This window comes from Oncorhynchus tshawytscha, linkage group LG20 (genome assembly GCF_018296145.1).
Source record: "Oncorhynchus tshawytscha isolate Ot180627B linkage group LG20, Otsh_v2.0, whole genome shotgun sequence".
NCBI lineage: Eukaryota > Metazoa > Chordata > Actinopteri > Salmoniformes > Salmonidae > Oncorhynchus > Oncorhynchus tshawytscha.
The window spans coordinates 1,922,253-1,944,206 of NC_056448.1; the positions used below are offsets into that span (position 1 = coordinate 1,922,253).

Consider the following 21,954-nt stretch of genomic DNA (forward strand, 5'->3'; position numbering starts at 1 on the left):
CTTACCCAGAAAGACTCACAGCTGTAATCGCTGCCAAAGGTGCTTCTACAAAGTTTTGACTCAGGGGTGTGAATACTTGTGTAAAGGAGATACTTCTGTATTTCATTATCAATAAATGAGCTAAAATGTCTAAAAACATGCATTCACTTTGTCAATATGGGGTATTGTGGGTAGATGGGTGAGAGAGAGAGAAATGAATTGAATCCATGTTGAATTCTGGCTGTAACACAACAGAACGTAGAATAAGTCAAGGGTCATTAATGCTTTCTGAAGGCCCTGTAGATGACCAGCAGGGTCAAATAATAATCACTGTCGTTATAGAGGGTCAGCACCTCAGGAGTAAATGACTCTGTAATGCCATACTCCGTAATGTTATACTGTACCATCTCCCAATCTTGTACATTCGGTCCAATCATTTCTATTTTGATCAGAAGCTGTCTACTTGGCCATTGATAATGTATGATTGTACACTTCTCAATTATGGTCATGGTGATGCTGAGGGATGTAGGATCATGGTGATGCTGTAGGATGTAGGATCATGGTGATGCTGTAGGATGTAGGATCATGGTGATGCTGTAGGATGTAGGATCATGGTGATGCTGTCGGACGTAGGATCATGGTGATGCTGTAGGATGTAGGATCATGGTGTTGCTGAGGGATGTAGGATCATGGTGATGCTGAGGGATGTAGGATCATGTTGATGCTGTAGGATGTAGGATCATGGTGATGCTGTAGGATGTAGGATCATGGTGATGCGGTAGGATGTAGGATCATGGTGATACTGTCGGACGTAGGATCATGGTGATGCTGTAGGACGTAGGATCATGGTGATGCTGTAGGATGTAGGATCATGGTGATGCTGTAGGATGTAGGATCATGGCGATGCGGTAGGATGGAGGATCATGGTGATGCGGTAGGATGTAGGATCATGGTGATGCGGTAGGATGTAGGATCATGGTGATACTGTCGGACGTAGGATCATGGTGATGCTGTAGGACGTAGGATCATGGTGATGCTGTAGGATGTAGGATCATGGTGATGCTGTAGGATGTAGGATCATGGCGATGCGGTAGGATGGAGGATCATGGTGATACTGTCGGACGTAGGATCATGGCGATGCTGCAGGATGTAGGATCATGGTGATGCTGTAGGATGTAGGATCATGGTGATGCTGTAGGATGTAGGATCATGGTGATGCTGTAGGATGTAGGATCATGGCGATGCGGTAGGATGGAGGATCATGGTGATACTGTCGGACGTAGGATCATGGCGATGCTGCAGGATGTAGGATCATGGCGATGCGGTAGGATGGAGGATCATGGTGATACTGTCGGACGTAGGATCATGGCGATGCTGCAGGATGTAGGATCATGGTGATGCTGTAGGATGGAGGATCATGGTGATGTAGGATGGAGGATCATGGTGATACTGTCGGACGTAGGATCATGGTGATGCTGTAGGATGGAGGATCATGGTGATACTGTCGGACGTAGGATCATGGCGATGCTGCAGGATGTAGGATCATGGTGATGCTGTAGGATGTTTTTTTTTGACATTTCTTTGTTCATCACATCAAACTGAAAAGAAGATGAAGCTAACAGCACTCCCTTTCACAGCTCGTCTTAACACCAAGACATAAGCAGACACCCTAAAACACATCGACATAGTGTCAATTCAAAGCACAACGCTAATGTTTTGTTAAATTGATGACTGAAAGACCAACTTCTCCCCTCAGATTAAGGAACTACGCCTGCAGTGTAACCTGGCCGGAACACATCTCTCAGAAACCTCTGAAACTGGCCACATGCATTTTTTTATTTTACACAAATGAGTTCTTTACATTTCACATGCCTCAGAAGAGATGCTTTCCCCTCTCTTTTAATGTTGCCGATAAATTATGTTAAACATGATGAAATTCTATCTATATTTAAGCCCGGAAATTGGGACATTAACACATTTCTATGGTTCCTCTGAACTTTCCATACTTTTCTTTCTTGAAAAAAAACAACATACCATATTCTGTCAATCTTCATCATGTTTCCTCTCGATCACGTTGTATATTCCTCCGACACAAAATCAAATAATTACCCCACCTGTCACCACGACTGTCACTCTGATGTACAGTCAAGTCTTCACATACTCCCCTGCACTTATTTAGCTGCACAACAGATGGTCGCCTCAAAACTACGACATGAGTGTTAATGACAAAGTCTGTACAGCATGGCTCTGCAACTAATCATTCGGCAACATCCCATCCATTTGACTTTCTGCCATACCGTCTCCCTCTCAAGAAGTAAACTTCACTTCAGTTACAGTATTTCCCCTCAATCTATAGTCGTAATGTCATCATCTGAAATGAGAAGCTAGTCCGAGTTAACCCTACATCATTAGTCTGAGTACCAGTCTTTTTTTTAGCTAACAATCCACTCCTTGTCACTCCCGTCATTTACCAAAGATTGTCTTTGGCAAATGACAGGAGTTGCAATGAGTGGAATGTAGTATCTGAACAAGAGATGGCAGCCAGGCTAATCTACGTGTCATGACCTCAGTCAGATGGCTTAGAATGATGTAGATTCTAGAATGTAGATTGGAGTAGTCATTGACTGGGTATCTTGAAGGTCTGTTGGGACATCTTGGCCCTCCTGATGTGTTTCTCCTTGAAAACGCTCCAGCTGCTGGTTCCGAAGCTTCAGCCTCCTGAGCCACTCGTCCCGCAGCCTGTTGGAAGGGTGATGAACATGACCATTTTTAATTCATGGAGAATCAATCTGATAAAATAATTGACAATGTGACACATGGAGGACTTGCAATGACAACATAAACATGTCTGTAGAATACAACAACCGAAACCTATCATGGCTCTATGAAGTGCATATTCTTATCCCCATGGCTAATGTTTACACCTCTCTTTTGGATTCAAATGTGTTTTTCTCTGCCTTTTTAATGTCCTGAGGCAGTGATCCTTTAACATGAAGACGACTTCAATAACTAACGCATTGATTTGCTCATTAACACCGTGTCACCTCCCCTGCCCTCCCTGTCACTCACATAAACAAGATGCTACTCTGACACATGATCCTATTCAAACCTACAACGTGGCTGCCCACATGACACATACTCCACATTTCACAATCACCTGTCGTAAAAACAATGCTGATCATATCTCTAGTGATCTGACAGGGGGTTCAAATACTATTTGAAATCATCTCAAGTACTTCATGGACCACCTATAGAGCCATTTTCTGTTTACTGTCAAATGTCATGCTCATCCCAACATCTAAAAGCTCTGTAGCAGGACGCTAATGTTGGGACCTTGACAATGGACCCTCGCAGTGAGTGAGTGATGATCAAGAGAACAAACCAGATTGTTGGCTATAACTATGTTCAACAAGTACAATAACCTTCTGGCTTTATTTAACTCTGTTTGAGATATTGTACCTCGCCTCTCTGCCTTGCTAGCTGCGATCTGCGATGTTGTGGACGATAACCATCTGATTGCGCGTTTGTCATTGCACAAGCTGCATTGGAAGTTGCATGTGATCCTATCCACTGCTAGGTAAATAAAGAGGTTTCTGATGACAAACTGCGCGTGCAACTTCTCATGGCGTGGCTGGGAAATGGGTCTACAGAACGGTCCCAAAACGACAAACTTGGCACACCTGACTCTCCAAGTAGGCTATAGCAAATGCTCAAAGTATCTGAGAGATTTCAAATAGTAGATGAACCCAGGTCTGAACACAATTCACCAGTGACTCAGCATTAGGCCTAATGCTGGTAGTGGAGTAATGAGACAGTATTTCTTAACGTCTCTACCTTTCTTTCACTCATCCCTCTCTCCCTCCCTCCATCCACCCCTCCCTGGCAGCAATTACCTTTGCAGTCAGTTATTTCATTGTGTAACGAAGGGGATTTGTGGATCACACAGATACACATATTAATACAGGGAGGATCAGCCTCAAGGCCCATTGTGTTGTTCTGTGTGTGAACAATCTATATATTCATTACAGGCGGTGGAGGGTTAGGGCTGCTTTAGAGGGCCCCTCCCAGCTGTTCCAAAGGACACACATTCTGCTCACATTGATTAGTCACAGGACCAAAGAGGAAGGATTAGGGTGCATTTGCAACAATACGTTCTTAATCCCTACTGACCTGACTACAGCGGCTGAGCACAGCATACTGCCCGACGGCCTGTCTCTCTGCCTGCCTGCCTACCTGGCTGCCTGCACATCTTCCTGCTTGTTTCCCTGCCTGTTTGCCTGCCAGTCTGTAGCTAGGCTCTGTAGTCTACCCGCCTCAGCCTGCAATCGATTAGAACTCATTTGCATGTCAGTTATGCTTCAAGGGCGCAAGGCGTGTTGTCTTGGTTACTGTCGGTTAAGTTCTGAGCAGCATCTCAAGAACAGATGCTCATTGTGAGGAGATTGGTTCCGATATTAGACTAGTTACTGTCCTGTGCAGAATTGAGTTATAGGCGACCAAACCAACAGGCTGTGTTGCAGTAAAGAAACACTGTGGAAAAGACTGAAACATTTTATTTTTCCTCTGGAGATGGATGCTGAACATTTGGGGGGGGGGACCAAAGCCAATTACTCAATGAGCCCTAGTGTAAGTAGGTTATGGTTGTGCATGGAGACAGAATTCCAATGGTAATTACTGTCTATAAAGTAGACTTTATTAAGACAAGAAAAAAGTGTATTTTCCTTTTCCTGAGGTATTCTTCATAACAGTGATGGTCTATAGTTGATATATTGACAGAGATACTTACTTTGATAAAGCACTGCTCTTTATTCTGGATTCCTCACTCCCCATTATATCGCTGTGACTTTCGATTTTCTCCTCCCAGTATTTCTTTAGCTTGTGTTTATCATGGATCCGAGCCAAGCTCATTTTCTGAAAGAAAGTAAGGAGGGAAGATGTCATTTCAATTCAGGAGAACATTTTAGGCTCATAGCCCATATTATACTAACTCAGGCAAATTTTTATTGTTACAATTTTAATACCAGAATTGCTATCTGTGTCAGTACAGGGAGTGTGTTCAAAATATTACCACTGTGCACTACCTGGTCTCTATTGATTTTATTACTCTTTAAAGGTGCCCCTGCTCCCACACGGTGAGTGTAGGAACATGCTCACCAAATAATTCAAGTACAAACATCGCTGGGAGTTGAGAAACACATGACACAGAAACACTTCACAGCTCATAAACACAGAAAAACAGGAGAGACTTACTGCCAGATTGGATCAGTGTCCCTGTGTCTGTCTGATGATGAGGGTCTACGGTGCTGCTATCAGTCTGAAACAGTAGTCGTACAGAGGTGTTCAATCTGTCCAAAAATGCACCTCAGTGGCAGGATGCATGTTGGACACTCAATCACTCATACACACGCCATCTCTCTCTCTCTCTCTCTCTCTCTCTCTCTCTCTCCCATTCCCATTCCCATGGCTGTCTGTGTATTTCTGAAACAATGATCAGCCCCCCTGTTCCATTCCACTCTGCCAGCGTCGGGACACATTGCTAACAGAGGCAAAAGGGAATTCCACAATTCCCACTCAGACAGTGGGTGTTATGCTTCACACACTCACAGTATGGTCCATCCGATGACACTGGGCTTAATACAAACCCAGCCCAGCGCCATAGGGCAAGCAGGTTATTAACCAGGGCTTAGCCAGCCTCCACACCCCCAATGGCCTGAAGAGACAAAGGACAGAGGGACAGCTAATACCCAGGATTGCTGGGGCATGATTAGACATTTTAACTGCAAAAATATTAAATGCACACATCCAGAAACACCTGATTAATATGGCTGGGGGCAGTATTGAGTAGCTTGGATGAATAAGGTGCCCAGAGTAAACTGCCTGCTACTCAGTCCCAGTTGCTAATATATGCATATGATTAGTATATTTGGATAGAAAACACTCTGAAGTTTCTAAAACGGTTTGAATGTGAGTATAACAGAACTCATATGGCAGGCGAAAACCTGAGAAAAAATCCAACCAGGAAGTGGGAAATCTGAGGTTGGTCGTTTTTCAACTCATTCCCTATTGAAGATACAGTGGGATATTGGTCATGTTGCACTTCTTATGGCTATCAGTAGATGTCAACAGTCTCTAGAACCTTGTTTGAGGCTTGTACTGTGAAGTCGGAGCGAATGAGAGGGGAATGAGTCAGATGCTCGTTCACGTGAGCGACCTCGCGTTCCATTGCTTTTCTACAGACAAAGGAATTCTCAGCTTGGAAGATTATTAAAGATTTATGTTAAAAACATCCTAAAGATTGATTCTATACATCATTTGACATGTTTTTACGGACTGTAAAACAGCTATTTGGACATAAATGATGGACATTATCGAACAAAAAAACATTTATTGTGGAACTGGGATTCCTGGGAGTGCATTCTGATGAAGATCATCAAAGGTAAGTGAATATTTATAATGTTATTTCTGACTTCTGTTGACTGCACAATATGGCGGATATCTGTTTGGGTTGTTTCGGTTCTGAGTACTCAGATTATTGCATGGTTTGCTTTTTCTGTAAAGATTTTTCGAAATCTGACACAGCGGTTGCATTAAGGAGAAGTGTATCTAAAGTTCCATGCATAACACTTGTATTTTCATCAACATTTATAATGAGTATTTCTGTAAATTGATGTGGCTCTCTGCAAAATCACCGGATGTTTTGGAACTACTGAACATAACGCGCCAATGTAAAAATATAAATATGAACTTTATCAAACAAATCATACATGTATTGTGTAACATGAAGTCCTATGAGTGTCACCTGATGAAGATCATCAAAGGTTAGTGATTAATTCTATCTCTATTTCTGATTTGTTTGACTCCTCTCTTTGGCTGGAAAAATGGCTGTATTTTTCTGTGACTTGGCTCTGACCTAAACATAATCATTTGTGGTGCTTTCGCTGTAAAACCTATTTGAAATCTGACACTGTGGTGGGATTAACAAGAGGTGTATCTTTAAAATGGTGTGAAATACTTGTACGTCTGAGGAATTTTAATTATGAGATTTCTGTTGTTTTGAATTTGTCGCCCTGCACTTTCACTGGCTGTTGTCATATCGATCCCGTTAGCGGGATCTCAGCCATAAGAAGTGTTAACTGGCTCTCTCACCACCACCATAAATGTTATAGTACAGGCTACCCATTCACAGGGATGAGGCTGTCGTGGAGGCCACACAAAGGTTGGTTCTAAAATGTGTAGGCCTGCACTACTGAAATGTCAGTTTGGTGACTGTGCCTGCTCGAAGGGAAAAGAAATTGAAAAAGTATGCCTGTCTGCAGTTTTTATGGTGTCCAACACTTCCCATGTAGATGTAATTTAAACTGTCAATCACTACGTTCTCTGTGACACTGCAATGCCTGACTGAATATGAAGTGACAGAATAACTCACGAACACAATATTAATGAAGATGACCTTGCACTTCTGCAAAGTCAAGATTTGGCATTTTGTTACCCGTTAATTTAGTTAAAAAGTGTCTTCCACAGATTGAGAGCTGCATTACTGTTGTTGGGTGAATTTGTCAGTTGTTATGGTTCTTTGAGAAAGGAGTGAGGGAAATACAGTATATGCATGTTGTTGATGTCTCAGCTTCTGTTTTAATCAAAGATAACCAGCCCAGTATTCCCTCATAATATCTCATTCAGATTATGTGTAAATCGTAAACAGAGTAAACAGAGTTGTAAATGTAACCAGGGCTTATAGAATCGGTGGGACACTGTTTGTAACGGCATTCCTCCTCCTCTTCTGGCAACAAACACACACACAAGGAAAACAAACACCCACAACTGAAAAGTGAAACCCAGGCTACCTAAGTATGATTCTCAATCAGAGACAACTAACGACACCTGCCTCTGATTGAGAACCATACTAGGCTGAACTCAAAACCCCAACATAGAAAAACACACATAGACTGCCCACCCCAACTCACGCCCTGACCATACTAAATAAAGACAAAACAAAGGAAATAAGGGTCAGAACGTGACACTGTTTATCTTTCCAAAGGACAGATTAACACGGTCAGCATTTGACTGAGTCTACCTGGAGTGCCCGAAGGGTGGAGGTTTTCACATTTGGAACTATGCCATTGGTTCCATAGAGCCAAACAAGCTCAATCAAGCCCCCTTTAAGGATGACAGTGGCCGTGGCACTGCTTGAGTGGGAACAGGTGAAGAAAAAATGTAGAATGTGTTCTTTTGGAGGGTTTCGTAATATGAAAATGTACTGTAAGCACTGCTTAAACATGGAATCCGCAGTATGGGGAAACAGCGGCACTGGCCGCCCCCACCACAGTTGTTATTGTTTTTGCTGCATAGCTGAGGAGCTTCGTGCAGCAAGGTAAAAAAACATCTGTGGTACATATTGTGCTCTTCTATCGCCTGCGCAATGATGTTCGAGAGGAAAAAACAGTGTTTGTTGTTTGCAGTGACTTGTTTGTTGCTGTAACATCGAAAACGGACGTGAAGGATTCCAGCTTTAAGTGTTTGAAATATTTCTTGAACCCACCGACCCAGGTCTGAGAGCAAATCCCCATCTCAAGTACTCAGCCGCAAACTCTTCAATCCAAGTCTATAACCATAACTAAACTCTTTCCCAGGCTCGATTGCTACTACATAGAGCGAGCCGACTGGTGGACAAGATTACCATACGGCCGTCATCACAGGTGTTTGGTCACACCACGGGCTCGCTGTAATGGCTGGAGCGGAATTAGTGGAATGGTATCAAACACATGGTTTCTATGGTTTCCTTGAGTTTACTGCCATTCCATATGCTCCGTTCCAGACATTATTATGAGCCGTTCTCCCCTCAGCATCCTCCACTGACCACCATGTAACAGCAGCACAGGGTGTTAAGGATCTGGGTGTGCCACCACCACAGGGCTCCTCTCTTTTCTCATGTTACAGTGTTTGGGTTAACAATGAGCGTTATCTGAGCCTGGCGGCCAGGACAGGGAAGTCAGCCATAAGGCATGACAAAACTGTGGTCTGTGGTTGGACGTGCCTGTGTTTTGGCTGGGCAGCTGCCCGTCTGGATTTGGCCAAAAATCAATGGGGTGTGAGACACTCCGATGTGCGTGGGAGAGGCTGTCTGGTGTGTGTGTGTGCGATTAGTTGTTGTCTTTGTGTGTGTGAGGTCAAATAAGTGATTTAAACCTGGTCTTTATATTCTTATTATCATTACTAATCAATGCTAAGGTCTACGGGAAAGGGTGAAGAGTGGGGAGGTAGAATGAGGGATACGTTGTGGAGGAGAAGGGTGCAGAGTGTAAATAAAGCTGAGCTTTACAACACATACAAATGTTTCAGGCACTGTGAAGATAACCTACAGTAAAGGACTGTTTCAGGCACTGTGAAGATAACCTACAGTAAAGGACTGTTTCAGGCACTGTGAAGATAACCTACAGTAAAGGACTGTTTCAGGCACTGTGAAGATAACCTACAGTAAAGGACTGTTTCAGGCACTGTGAAGATAACCTACAGTAAAGGACTGTTTCAGGCACTGTGAAGATAACCTACAGTAAAGGACTGTTTCAGTGTGATGAATGTTTCATAATGCTGACTCAGAACGTAAGTGATTTTGTGATTGGACCCAGAGCCCTATAAGCTTGAACAACCATCTGGTATTCTCACAAGCTTACAATCAATTTAGTATTTACGAGGCTAAGAGCCCTGAGCTCAAGACAACAAACCAACAACTACAAGCAATAATGGCATAACCCCGAACATGCGCACACAAACGCACACACGTGCACGCATGCATGTACAGTACCAGTTTGGACACACCTACTCATTCAATGGTTTTTCTTTATTTTCGGCAATTTATTTACATTTTCATATACACTACCGTTCAAAAGTTTGGGGTCACTTAGAAATGTCCTTGTTTTTTAAAAGAAAAGCACATTTTTTGTCCATTAAAATAACCTCAAATTGATCAGAAATATACTGTTAATGCTGGAAACAGCAGATTATTTTATGAAAATCTACATAGGGGTACAGAGTCCCATTATCAGCAACCATCACTCCTGTGTTCCAATGGCACGTTGTGTTAGCTAATCCATTTTTATAATTTTAAAAGGCTAGTTGATCATTAGAAAAACCTTTTGCAATTATGTTAGCACAGCTGAAAACTGTTGTGCTAATTAAAGAAGTAATAAAACTGGCTTTCTTAAGACCAGTTGAGTATCTGGAGCATCAGCATTTGTGGGTTCGATTACAGGCTCAAAATGGCCAGAAACAAATAACTTTCTTCTGAAACTCGTCAGCCTATTCTTGTTCTGAGAAATGAAGGCTATTCGATGCACGAAATTGCCAACAAACTGAAGATCTCATACAACGCTGTGTACTACTCCCTTCACAGAACAGCGCAAACTGGCCCTAACCAGAATAGAAAGAGGAGTGGGAGGCCCCGGTGCACAACTGAGCAAGAGGACAAGTACATTAGAGTGTCTAGTTTGAGAAACAGACGCCTCACAAGTCCTCAACTGGCTGCTTTATTAAATAATACCTGCAAAACACCAGTCTCAACGTCAACAGTGAAGAGACGACTCCGGTATACTGGCCTTCTAGGCAGTTCCTCTGTCCAATGTCTGTGTTCTTTTGCCCATCTTAATATAAAATGTTTATTGGCCAGTCTGAGATACGGCTTTTTCGTTGCAACTCTGCCTTGAAGGCCAGCATCCCGGAGTCGCCTCTTCATTGTTGATGTTGAGACGGTTTTTTTACGGGTACTATTTAATGAAGATGCACATCTCTAGTTTGGCTACAGCAGGTTCTTTCTGCTTGGTTTACTGTTTGAACAGTCGCTGAGATTATATTTGGTTATAAATGCAAAATAGACAACTTTGATGAATAGCCTTCATAACCTATTGATCAGAACAAGGAACTAAGCGACAACACTGCCCCCCATGGCTGCGCAAGGAATAATACGGTGTGTCTCCATTTTCAGGTAGTAAAAAAATACGTAGAATGCCGGAGCATATTTTGTGACAAAAATTACATTGAATCTTGCGTGTGCTTAAAGGAGAGAGCTGTTGTGTTAAAGTGCAACCTGAGGAACCACTTCCTCGGGATTACAGGCTGTGAGAATTTCATTGCTACCCTTTATTTTTGTCACATGCACCGAATACAGCAGGTGTAGACTTTACCGTGAAATGCTTAAATAACTAGCTAGCAAGATGACGAAGAAACAATTGAATTCACCATAATCCCATAGCCATTTTTTTTTGCTAGCTAGCTAATGCTAAACCAACACCTTTTTTTCCTTTTTGTTGTCACTCCTGTTGATTCCCCCATGTGGAGGTTTGTGCTCTCTGATTGGCTCAAAGCCACATTGTCGGCCACTGAGAGGCATTGCGATTCTACAAGTAGAAATGGAAGGTTAGTCGGTACCAAGTACATCTTTTGTTCGGGCAAGAAAAGGAACGGCCTCCTACTTTGATAAGTACCTATTGGCAGTCTATCACCAGTTAGAGTCTCTGTTTCTTGTTTTAGACAGTGAGAGAGAGAGAGAGAGAGAGAGAGAGAGAGAGAGGGCGCAAGAGAAAGAACCCAACCTGCCCCATCTGCCACCCACTGGCCAAGCTCTCACACACGGATGACATTGGACATTGCCCCGCCCTAATGAAGGGGGATGACAGCTCCCCAGGGATTTAACAGTCAGTCTTGTTAACGGGACATATTCCTCCATGATGATGAGGGGTCTGAGGGTTCTCTAAGCCAGGCAGTGACTCTAAAAGGGGTCGGAGGAGGGAAGGAAATGAGGGTTCTCTAAGGCAGTGACTCTAAAAGGCGGAGGAGGGAAGGAAATGCCAGGGTAAGCCAGGCAGTGACTCTAAAAGTGACTCTAAAAGGGGTCGGAGGAGGGAAGGAAATGAGGGTTCTCTAAGCCAGGGGTCGGAGGAGGGAAGGAAATGAGGGTTCTCTAAGCCAGGCAGTGACTCTAAAAGGGGTCGGAGGAGGGAAGGAAATGCATATGAATAGTTTTTTGTCTATAAACAACATTTAATACAAACACTTACACATGCACATGTGCAAGCATGCACGCACACACACTCCACACACAAATACAAACACACACACCAAATCCATTAGCCTTCCTGTGATGACTTACCTAGTTAAATAAAGGTTAAATCAAACATTTGCCATAGAGGTGAAAGTGGGGTCGTATGTCACTCTGCAACAGGAAATAAATGGTGGATGACTTCATGGAAATTCCCATGGTGCAGTAGTGAAAGAATAGATATATATTTACCCCGTGATGGGCTGTCTGCTGGGCCGACAGGGCCAATGAGACAGGCTGATTATTAGAGGGCTGTAGGTCATGACCCTCGTTATTCTCTTTCACTGCTACTGTTTGTCAAATACTAACATACAGAGACCACACACACAGACAAAGCCCTGTCTGGGCCCAAAGCTGCACAGAGATCACATCACATCACATCACACCACACCACATTACCCAACAGAGAAAAGGCTTGCATAGAGGTCACTAGAGGAGATTCCTAGTGAACGACAAACATTTAGAGAATGTTCCCTTAAGAGTCTCATTAGGTCATTACCTAACTGTTTTCACAGGACTGTTCCAGTGACGTGCAAGGACTGTTTCCAAGAGACCATTCCCTTAAACCCTCAGAAAATTGGACATAGGAATTTTCTTGCAATGTTCCCATGAAACGTGCCAAGAACATTAATTTATGATATTCTGAGAACATGGCAACCACGGTCTGGGTAAGTTCTGTTTGACTTTAAAAAAAATCTTTTTTGCTAACATACATAGAATGTTTCCCTTACTAACAGAAAACTGGACACTCAAACATCTGGGGAACATTACAGGTAACATTACAAAAACATTCTCTTTCCCTAGAATTGTTAGCTGGGTTGACATAGAGAGAAAGAGGTATGGGAAGTATTGAGAGATTGCCGATTAGGATCGGCAGCAGTAGAGAGAGAGCGAGAGAGATATAGGGTGAGGGAGAGAAGGACAGTGTGTGTGTGTCTGCTGAGTGAAAGTCAACACTGATGACAGGGCAGGATGCAACACTGATGACAGGGCAGGATGCAACACTGATGACAGGGCAGGATGCAACACTGATGACAGGGCAGGATGCAACACTGATGACAGGGCAGGATGCAACACTGATGACAGGGCAGGATGCAACACTGATGACAGGGCAGGATGCAACACTGATGACAGGGCAGGATGCAACACTGATGACAGGGCAGGATGCAACACTGATGACAGGGCAGGATGCAACACTGATGACAGGGCAGGATGCCTGGAGGCTAAGGACTGATAATAGTTAGAATAAGATTGCCCTGATGGCCCCCGTTTGGGCCAAGAGGGATTCATTCTGGATTTCTCCACTTTAATATCACACACACACACACACACACACACACACACACACACACACACACACACACACACACACACACACACACACACACACACACACACAGAAGAGTAACTGAGAGGCTACACTGAAGAGTAACAGTTAATCAGAGAGAATGCAGTGAGCTGTCATTACATTAACATCATTAAAGTCAACTAAGTTGTTCAAATGGAATTTTAATAAAAATGGATTATCATAATATCGGCTGGGAAATTGCTTCATCTAATTACCCAAACCAATACTGCTAATCTGTAGAATTCTAACAATATAATTTCTCTAAATATCTGCAGTTGTCCATAATGGTCACTCTTCCCAGGCCTGTTAGACCCAGGGATGCAGTCCCAAAAGTACCTCCTCCGAGCAGGTAAAGACACTATACTGTTCTCTCACCACAGGGGGGCAACATTGAGCTGTTAACTCTTCTTCCCCAAACAGCCTGTTTCCTGCCTCCTGTTTTAAAACTTGTGCTATAACCATAGAGAATGATAGAGGCCTCTAGTGGCCAAAAGGTTGTTTTAGCATGGGCAGCGCCATTGACAACTTCCACCATGCTTCTGTCATTTTAAAGTAGTCTCAATGGCGCTGCCCATGCTGTTGAAGACACTGTAATGGCGCAGATGTAAAAATGACTCCTATATCTATCTCTAAGGTTATAACTTGCATGATGGTCAGTAGTTGTGATTTGGTCAACCATGACCATGACCTGAAGAGCTTCTTCCCTTGCACCACCTGGTCCACAGTGATCTGATTCTGATTGTGTGTCCCACTTGGATTTTGATAGATGCTGTGCCCAACACAGATTTGTGACGATCAGGTGGAGTTAGGCGCATGGAAGAACTATGGTATTTGTCTGAAATACCAGGTTAAATTAAACCAAAATAAACAGTTTGTTCCATTTTCATATAATCATATTTGAATTGACAGTGAATCTAGTTCTCATTTGAAGTTTTACCACCATATATCAGACATGTTAATGTCAAAATCTCCTCATCCCAAGTCTCCCTTCCTTCCTTAACCTTGACTCTGGGGGCACGTTCAGCAGGACGCAATGTTTTGTTACATTCAGAGAGAAATATGCTATGTAGAACAAACATGCCTCTCTGACATGTAGAATAAAGAATCGTCTTGGCTCTATTCATAGCATTTCTATCGGCAACGTTTCAAAACTCCTTTGCCCTGAAAATGGCCCTGGTGTTCTTTATGCATTTTCTACTGTTCTGGTAAAAGTGATGATCTATAAAGTTATCCACCATAAAGATCTGCCACTTTCCCTCCCGTCTCAGAACATTTCAAAACCAAGCGTGTTAAGCATAGCTCTCTCTCACATCCATCTGAAAGGAAGCAGAGCTCTGTGAGTAGAAGGGGGAATATAATGTTTGGCTATAAGTGCCACGGCACATTATAGACATGTTCATAATATAACCATCAACTCACTTGGATAGAAGATCCTAAGAGACAGTATATCAGCTCATTGAATAAAAACATTCAAAGCATTTTACTGCTAATAGTGCATTTCTCTCTCTCTCTCTCTCTCTCTCTCTCTCTCTCTCTCTCTCTGTCTCTCTGTCTCTGTCTCTCTCTCTCTCTCTCTCTCTCTCTCTGTCTCTCTCTCTCTCTCTCTCTCTCTCTCTCTCCCTCTCTCTCTCTCTCTCTCTCTCTCTCTCTCTCTCTCTCTCTCTCTCTCTCTCTCTCTCTCTCTCTCTCTCTCTCTCTCTCTCTCTCTCTCTCTCTCTCTCTCTCTCTCTCTCTCTCTCTCTCTCTCTCCCTCTCTCTCTCTGTCTCTCTCTCTCTCTCTCTCTCTCTCTCTCTCTCTCTCTCTCTCTCTCTCTCTCTCTCTCTCTCTCTCTCTCTCTTTGTGTGTGTGTGTTTCAAGTTCTAATGTCCCATGCACAAGTACAATGAAATGCCAACAATGCTGTAATCAGTAACAACATAATACTAAAAATAACATAAGGAATAAGAACACGAGAAAGTACAGGAAGTAAGCATATTGTATACAGGATCAGTCAGTTCCAGTACCATATTTACAATGTGCAATGGTACTGGAGTGATAAGAGGTAGATATGTATAGGGGTAAGGTGACCAGGCAACAGGATATATGATAAATAGAGTAGCAGCATATATGATGATTGTATGTGAGTGGGTGGGTGTAGAGTCAGCATAAAAGTATGTGCATATTACAGCATGTGTGTGTGTGTGTGTGTGTCGGAAATGTCAGTGTGCATGAGTGTGTAGGGCACTGAGAGTGTGTAGGGCACTGAGTGTGTGTAGGGCACTGAGAGTGTGTAGGGGACTGAGAGTGTGTAGGGCACTGAGAGTGTGTAGGGCACTGAGAGTGTGTGTGAGAGGGTAGGGCACTGAGAGTGTGTAGGGCACTGAGAGTGTGTAGGGCACTGAGAGTGTGTAGGGCACTGAGAGTGTGTAGGGCACTGAGTGTGTAGGGCACTGTAGGGCACTGAGAGTGTGTAGGGCACTGAGAGTGTGTAGGGCACTGAGAGTGTGTAGGGCACTGAGAGTGTGTAGGGCACTGAGAGTGTGTAGGGCACTGAGTGTGTGTAGGGCACTGAGTGTGTGAGGGTGTGTAGGGCACTGAGAGTGTGTAGGGCACTGAGAGTGTGTAGGGCACTGAGTGTGTGTAGGGCACTGAGAGTGTGTAGGGCACTGAGAGTGTGTAGGGCACTGAGAGTGTGTAGGGCCCTGAGAGTGTGTAGGGCACTGAGAGTGTGTAGGGCACTGAGAGTGTGTAGGGCACTGAGTGTGTGTAGGGCACTGAGAGTGTGTAGGGCACTGAGAGTGTGTAGGGCACTGAGAGTGTGTAGGGCACTGAGAGTGTGTTTAGAGTCAAATCAAGGGTCAACTCAGAAAGTCAGTGTAGCGATTTTGTTAGCTATTTAGTTGGCTATTTAGCAATCTTATGGCTTGGGGATAGAAGCTGTATACAAGCCTGTTGTCAGACTTGATGCACCGGTACCGCTTGCCGTACGAGTGCGCGTTTCATGTCTATGCCTCAGGAGGCATACGTTCTAAGTCCCAATTGCAGCAAAACAAGATTCAAAAGCCATGATTATATGCCTACTTGACCACTATTAGTACGAGCTGTGCCAGACTTGACAGGTATTGTCTGCTAGGTGGCAGTATAACGTCTCCACAGGTGACTGGGGTTGTTCAGCCAAGCCACTGACTATCACAACGGAATCATACATCAAACACTGCAAGTCTGAGTCTGTCTGTACCCTCATCTATCCTAGACATGACCGATGATAGACCATTTGTAGACAAACACTTGGCATGATGAAGTGATATAGCTTGGTCAGAATATAATGTGCGTTTTCATATCCTTTTTGATAGTGTGCCCCTTTCGTCTGAGACCATTCATCTGCTGTATGGAACTCTAGCAATGCTTTTTAGAATGTGAGTTAAGCCAATTGGTATTGTGACAAATGGCTTCACCTCAGTGTGTTACTGGCAGTGTGTGATGAATGTTGGGGTCCAGAAGTGGAAGCTGGAAATGAAATACAGTAGTCATCTACCTACCTGAATGTCCAGCCTGGTCTCATAGACTAGATGTAACGTAGCCAAATTGGTATGATATGTTATGCTTGGTATGGTTACATCAGACAGAAGGTTACTTAAGGCAATTAAGGCAAAAATGAATGGAGGGTGATTGGTCAGGGTGGATGGGTGGCCTTATAACGCGAACATCTAGCAACCCAAAGGTTGTGTTTGAATCCCGTCACGGACAACTAATGGCTAATTAGTAAGTTTGCAACTACGTATTCATTTTAAAATACTTTCCAACTACTTAGCATGTTAGCTAACGCTATTCCAACTGCAACCCTTTAACCTAACTCGTAACTCTAACCTTAACATTAACCCTCAATTTAACCCCTAGCCTAGCTAACATTTGCCACCTAGCTAACATTAGTGTTAGCCATGTAGCTAATGTTAGCCACAACAAATTGGAATTCGTAACATACTGTATCATACTTTGGAATCTGTTGCAATGCGTAACATATCATACAAATTGTAATCCGTAACATATTATATCATACAAAATGAATGATGGACATCCTCAAATTAAAACATATCATACCGAACGTAACATATCATACTAATTTGAATGTCCCGGATTTTTCGTTTATATGTTACGTCTACCCCTGAGTCCAGGTTGGAATGTCCAGAAGACAAGAAGAGCTTTGTGCAACTGACCTGAGAGGACTTCACTGTGAGGTTCATATTTTACATCAGCGTCATATCTATGGGCAGTAGGGCAATAGGCTAAGTAACTGAGTGCGACTGTATACTGCTGTTGATGAGTCTAGAGACCCCTAACCTGAGCCATTAATAGAGTTTGATATTTCATTCTGATGGGTAATTTCCTATTTAACAGCCATGAAGGATGAAGGCTGAGCTGCAGGTTAGAAGAGAGGGGGAGTGTAATAATTGTCTTGGGGAGAATATCACAAGGAGATGGGAGTACAGGTTAGTGTGTCATTTAGTCAAATATCTTGTGGAATACAACTTCCAGTAGGACCATAGTGAGCATGTACACTGTCTATTAGTTGTCGTAACAGAACTGTTGTAATGCATTACTGCCGGATCACAGATACTACAGGAAGGAGGGTGAGGGGGATTGGTGGGTCCATCAGGCACAGTAACGTGTTTGGGGAAGAGGAGCGTGTGTGTATGTGTGTGTCTGCGGGTGTGTCTGTCTGTTTGCGTGTGTGCGAACTGGAGGGGATTGGGATGCAGTGATCCATGGGCTTTGAGATTGAGTGTATTAATGATAACTGAACTATATTGACTCACTGGTGGACAGGGGAGCATGTGTGCCAATGTGTGTGTATAAGGGGGCTTATTGACTACTTGGTTTGCAGCGTAGATGGATTTTAGAGGAAGAGAGAGAGTGGGTGGGGGAGAGAGAGAGAGAGAGAGAGGGGGAGAGAGAGAGAGAGAGAGTGGGTTGGGGAGAGAGACAGAGAGAGAGTGCGAGAGAGAGTGCGAGAGAGAGATGAAGAGAGAGAGAGATGAAGAGAGAGAGAGAGAGAGAAAGAGAGTGCGAGAGAGAGAAGAAGAGAGAGAGTGCGAGAGAGAGCGAGAGAGAGAGATGAAGAGAGAGAGATGAAGAGAGAGTGCGAGAGAGAGTGCGAGAGAGAGAGAGAGAGATGAAGAGAGAGAGATGAAGAGAGAGAGTGCGAGAGAGAGTGCGAGAAAGAGAGAGAGAGTGCGAGAGAGTGCGAGAGAGAAAGAAAGAGAGAGAGAGTGCGAGAGAGAGAGAGAGAGAGAGTGCGAGAGAGTGCGAGAAAAGAGAGAGAGTGCGAGAGAGTGCGAGAGAGAGAGAGAGAGTGCGAGAGAGAGTGCGAGAGAGAGAGAGAGTGCGAGAGAGTGCGAGAGAGAAAAAGAGAGAGAGAGTGCGAGAGAGAGAGAGAGAGAGTGCGAGAGAGTGCGAGAAAAAGAGAGAGAGTGCGAGAGAGTGCGAGAGTGAGAGTGCGAGAGAGTGCGAGAGAGAGAGAGAGAGAGAGAGAGAGAGAGAGAGAGAGAGTGAGAGAAAGAGAGAGAGAGTGCGAGAGAGTGCGAGAAAGAGAGAGAGAGTGCGAGAGAGAGTGAGAGAGAGAGAGAGAGAGAGAGTGCGAGAGAGAGAGAGAGAGTGCGAGAGAGAGAGAGAGAGAGAGTGCGAGAGAGAGAGAGAGAGAGAGAGTGCGAGAGAGTGCGAGAGAGAGAGAGAGAGAGTGCGAGAGAGTGCGAGAAAGAGAGAGGAGTGCGAGAGAGTGCGAGAGAGAGAGAGTGCGAGAGAGAGTGAGAGAGAGAGAGAGAGAGAGAGAGTGAGAGAGAGTGAGAGAGAGAGAGAGAGAGAGTGAGAGAGAGAGAGAGAGAGGGGCAAGAGAGAGAGAGAGAGAGAGAGAGAGAGAGAGAGAGAGAGAGAGAGAGAGAGAGAGAGAGAGAGAGAGAGAGAGAGAGAGAGAGAGAGAGAGAGAGAGAGAGAGAGAGAGAGAGAGAGAGAGAGAGAGAGAGAGAGAGAGAGAGAGAGAGAGGGGGAAGAGACTGTGAAAATATTTCCTTTCATAGAGAGTGGGGGATTGATAAGGTTTCTATCACTGTGTGTATCTTTCCATTACTGGAAGTTTATCCAAGGTTTTGCAGAATGAGCTCTGAGCTCTATTCCCTATTGGCCGAGAAAGGATTTCACAAGGCTCTTTAGCTCTGTCTGACTCTGAACAAAGGGTATAGCTGTGTTCTCACAAAACGAACCAGTCAAATTTTCAGATTTGATTCTGGAGGTCAATAGCTTTTGATAATTTTTTTAAACTGCAGCTTTGTGAATGAGACACAAGCTAATGAAGCTATTTCTGCTCCAGATATAAAATACTGCTTAACCCTTGTGTTGTCTTAAGGGTCCTTAAGGGTCCTACATGACCCTCCACTATGTTTAACAGCAGAGAAATGATATTTTTCCAACTTGAAATTTGATGACTTTTCCTAGTGTGACCCCAACATTAGAAAAAGTGATGTGCTGGGACGCACACACTACCCTCTGTAGTGCCTTGCGGTCGGAGGCCGAGCAGTTGCCGTACCAGGCAGTGATGCTCTCGATGTTGCAGCTGTAGAACCTTTTGAGGATCTGAGGACCCATGACAAATCTTTTCAGTCTCCTGAGGGGGAATAGGCTTTGTCGTGCCCTCTTCACGACTGTCTTGGTGTGTTTGGACCATTCTAGATTGTTGGTGATGTGGACACCAAGGAGCTTGAAGCTCTCAACCTGCTCCACTACAGCCCCATCAATGAGAATGGGGGCGTGCTCAGTCCTCCTTTTCCTGTAGTCCACAATCATCTCCGTAGTCTTGGTTACGTTGAGGGAGAGGTTGTTGTCCTGGCACCACACGACCAGGTCTCTGACCTCCTCCCTAAAGGCTGTCTCGTCGTTGTTGGTGATCAGGCCTACCACTGTAGTGTTGTCTGCAGACATGATGGTGTTGGAGTCGTGCCTGGCCACGCAGTCGTGGGTGAACAGGGAGTACAAGAGGGGACTGAGTACGCACCCCCGAGGGGCTCCAGTGTTGAGGATCAGTGTGGCAGATGTGTTGCTACCTAATCTCACCACCTGGGGGCGGCCCGTCAGGAAGTCCAGGATCCAGTTGCAGAGGGAGGTGTTTAGTCCCAGTTTCCTTAGCTTAGTGATTAGCCTTGAGGGGACTATGGCGTAGAATGCTGAGCTGTAGTCAATGAATAGCATTCTCACGTAGGTGTTCCTTTTGTCTAGGTGGGAAAGGGCAGTGTGGAGTGCAAAAGAGATTGCATCATCTGTGGATCTGTTTGGGCGGTATGCAAATTGGAGTGGGTCTAGGGTTTCATGGGATAATGGTGTTGATGTGAGGAAAACAGCTGAGATGAATGATCGTGAGGACTGGAAGCCAGCTATCATCCTGGACTACAAAAAACATTCAAAGAAGGGAGCGCAAATGATGTTTACACATATGCAGCAACTTTAGCAATAATAATAATAAGCCTCTTTCGTAAAAAAAACAAACAATTATGACAGGGGCTTTGTTATGAAAACGAGTGGAGTCCACTGACTAAATGAAAAGGAGTGGTGTCCACTGATTAAATGACAGGGCTTTGTTATGAAAATGAGTGGTGTCCACTGATTAAATGACAGGGGCTTTGTTATGAAATCAGTGGTGTCCACTGATTAAATGACAGGGGCTTTGTTATGAAAACGAGTGGTGTCCACTGATTAAATGACAGGGGCTTTGTTATGAAAACGAGTGGTGTCCACTGATTAAATGACAGGGGCTTTGTTATGAAAACGAGTGGTGTCCACTGATTAAATGACAGGGGCTTTGTTATGAAAACAGTGGTGTCCACTGATTAAATGACAGGGCTTTGTTTGTCTGCAAACATGAGTGGTGTCCACTGATTAAATGACAGGGGCTTTGTTATGAAAAGAGTGGTGTCCACTGATTAAATGACAGGGGCTTTGTTATGAAAACGCAGTGGTGTCCACTGATTAAATGACAGGGGCTTTGTTATGAAGTTGCAGAGTGGTGTCCACTGATTAAATGACAGGGGCTTTGTTATGAAAACGAGGGGTCCACTGATTAAATGCTGGCTTTAGTCAATGAATAGCATTTGATTATGTGCTTTGTTAGGTGGGAAAGGGCAGTGTGGAGTGGTGTCCACTGATTAAATGTCAGGGGCTTTGTTATGAAAACGAGTGGTGTCCACTGATTAAATGACAGGGGCTTTGTTATGAAAACGAGTGGTGTCCACTGATTAAATGACAGGGGCTTTGTTATGAAAACGAGTGGTGTCCACTGATTAAATGACAGGAGGGCTTTGTTCTTCCAAACAGGTGTCCACTGACTAAATGACAGGGGCTTTGTTATGAAAAGAGTGGTGTCCACTGATTAAATGACAGGGCTTTGTTATGAAAAAGTGGTGTCCACTGATTAAATGACGGGCTTTGTTATGAAAACGAGTGGTGTCCACTGATTAAATGACAGGGGCTTTGTTATGAAAACGAGTGGTGTCCACTGATTAAATGACAGGGGCT

At 44.0% G+C, this 21,954-nt stretch overlaps 1 long non-coding RNA gene across 1 annotated transcript; it reads right to left on the minus strand.

The window, feature by feature from the left end:
• Positions 1 to 1,793: 1,793 nt before the first annotated feature.
• On the minus strand, positions 1,794 to 5,763 carry LOC112219877. The gene is made up of 3 exons (XR_002948809.2): positions 5,230 to 5,763; positions 4,766 to 4,890; positions 1,794 to 2,718 (listed from the first exon to the last, which is right to left on the minus strand). It is a non-coding gene; the product is annotated as an uncharacterized LOC112219877 (long non-coding RNA).
• Positions 5,764 to 21,954: the final 16,191 nt, after the last annotated feature.